The following is a 3,017-nucleotide window of genomic DNA, read 5'->3' as shown; positions in this document are numbered from 1 at the left end:
GGGCCAGTGCTCCTCTGAGTGTTGGTCCGACCGAGTAGACTGCGGGGCCACCTCGGGGCAACTTGAGGGTTGGTTTTACTCGTAGGATGTCTCATATGAGTGTGCCCTGAGAACGAGATATGTGCAGCTCCTATCGGGATTTGTCGGCACATTCGGGCGGTGTTGCTGGTCTTGTTTTAACCTGTCGAAGTGTCTTGAGTAACCGAGATACCGAGTCTGATCGGAACATCTTGGGAGGAGGTCTATTCCTTCATTGACCGTGAGAGCTTGTCATGGGCTAAGTTGGGACTCCCCTGCAGGGATTGAACTTTCGAAAGCTGTGCCCGCGGTTATGGGCAGATGGGAATTTGTTAATGTCCGGTTGTAGATAACTTGAACCTTAACTTAACTAAAATGAATCAACCGAGTGTGTTACCGTGATGGCCTCTTCTCGACGGAGTCCGGGAAGTGGACACGGTGTTGGAGTAATGTTTGCGCAGGTTGCTCTCTAGTTTCTCGCTCGCGCTTTGCCTCCTCTTCTCGCTCTCTTTTGCAAATAAGTTAGCCACCATACTTGCTAGTCGCTTGTTGCAGCTCCACTCATATTTTACCTTGCCTTACCTATAAGCTTAAATAGTCTTGATCGCGAGGGTGAGAGATTGCTGAGTCCCTGTGGCTCACAGATTACTATTACACCAGATGCAGGGCCTGATGATTCCGCTCCAGGATACGCGTATGAGCTCAAGTGGGAGTTCGGCGAAGACTCTCAACGTTACTATGTTTACTTTCCCGATGATCAGTAGTGGTGCCCAGTTGGGGGTGATTGGGACCGTGTCGCTTGTTGGGTTATCTTTTATTTTGGCGCCGTAGTCGGGCCATGAGTTTTTGGATGATGTAATGTTATTTATGTACCTTGATTGACGTGGCGAGTGTACACCAACCATGTTATCTCCCCTTTATTATATTACATGGGATGTTGTCAAGATTGCCTTACTTGCGACATATGCCTTCAATGCGATTATGCCTCTAAGTCATGCCTCGACACGTGGGAGATATAGTCGCATCGAGCGTGTTACAAGTTGGTAATCAGAGCCTTCCCCGACCTTAGGAGCCCCATTGCTTGATCGTTATTAGCGGCCGAGTTGTGTCTAGAAAAATGTTTTGAGTCTTTTTGGAATTATATATCAGAGATATTAGGAATTCTTTTTACTTCCCAGTCTCCTCATCGCTCTGGTAAGGAATCCTGACGTAGAGTTTTGACTCTTCTCTTCTCAAATTTCACTAAATTTTTTTTAGGATCACGCGGGTATCTTGGAGTCGTTCCGATGGTTTTATGATGAGAACATTGTCTTGGTGCCTCCTATCAGGGGTTTAGTGGAAGTGTCCCGGGGAGTTGAGCTCTGAGGTGTTGTCATCATAATTTTATCGTTGCAGTTATGGAATACCTGAGTTTAGTACGCCGACATAAAAAATCTCTTTTATGCAGTTCGTTGGTGAGATAACCTTGATGCCACCCAGTACTGGGGCGGGAGTTCGGGAGTATCACCATAACTTGTATAACGGATGCTTTTCGAAGGTTGAGGTAGATGGTTTCCGAAGGTTTCTTGGTTATGTGTTGAAGGATGGATACAGCTGGATGTAGGATTTGCTAGTTTGGGATGGCTCCTCCAACGCGCACGACTCCGAATCCTGATCCGCCACCACCTCCACCTCCTCCGGAGGCATGGCAAGCTGTGATGGCCGCAACCAATGCAAACACACAGTTGATCATGCAAATTCTTCAAGAGCGCAATCAAGGCAACCAAGGGAATCAAGGCAGCAATCAGAATCACTTTGCTACACTCAACCAGTTCCTTGCTAACGGGCCAAAGACTTTCAGCAATTGTGTTGAGGCAACCGATGCTGACGATTGGCTTGTGGATCTGTGTAAGCATTTCGAGTGCAGTAACATCAGGCCTGAGGACTTTGTCAAGTTCGCTTCCTTCCAACTCAAAGATCAAGCTGCAGAATGGTTCCAGCAGTACAAGGACTCCAGAGGTGGACGTGTTATCACTTGGGATGATTTTCATCGAGATTTCCGAGCTCATCATATTCCCCAGAGCGTGGTTGAAAGCAATCGTGAGGAATTCCGCAATCTGAAGCAAGGCTCTTTGTCTGTCTATGACTACAACAAGTTGTTCGAGAAGCTCGCCCGCTTTGCCAAGCAGGACGTCCCTGATGAGAAGAGCATGCTATATCAGTTCAGGGGTGGTCTCAGAGAAGAAATTCAGCTAGCTCATGTTCTCTTTGAGCCCTTGAGATACGGTGAGTTCTACAACATGGCACTGAAGCAAGAGGCTGCTCAGTTGAGGTGTGATGCTTGCAAGAAGCGAGTCAGGGACGTTACTCCTTCTTCCTCTACTCAAGTGGCCAAGCAGCAGAAGTATTGGCTTCCTCCTCCTCCGTTCTGTCAGCCGTATCAGCAGAAGAGCAAAGGTGGCAGTGGTTCTTCCCACCCACCCAACCCTGGCTTTCAGAACAAGACTTTGTCTCAAGCTCCAAGATCGAGTGCTCCGTATCACCGTCCGCTTTCAGAGGTCACATGCAACAAGTGCCAATAGAAGGGTCACTATGCCAACAAGTGTTTCAACCAGAGGAGTCTTCCTCCTCCTCCTCCTGTCAGATCGGCAAGTACAGTTGTGGTCAAGCATAACCCCAAGCATGCCAAGGTCAATTTGATGAATGCAGCTCAGGCAGAGGACTCGTCAGATGTCATCATGGGTAACCTTCCTGTTAACGATGTTCTTGCAAAAGTTCTTTTTGACACTGGTGCATTGCATTCCTTTTTGTCATGCCCTTTTGCATCGAAGCACAATGTTGATACTGAGATCATGCCCAAAGTCATGCAAGTTGTTTCTCCCGGCAAGCTTTTGACTTCTAGTTTGGTTGCTCCTGATATCTCTATCACGTTGGGCGACTACAAGTTTCTTTCTTCTCCGGTGGTTCTTGGCAACTCGGATATTGATCTTATTCTCGGGATGGACTGGCTTTCTAAGCAC

The sequence above is a fragment of the Triticum dicoccoides genome, chromosome 4A (assembly GCF_002162155.2).
Source record: "Triticum dicoccoides isolate Atlit2015 ecotype Zavitan chromosome 4A, WEW_v2.0, whole genome shotgun sequence".
NCBI lineage: Eukaryota > Viridiplantae > Streptophyta > Magnoliopsida > Poales > Poaceae > Triticum > Triticum dicoccoides.
Note: the sequence above shows the minus strand (reverse complement) of the source record.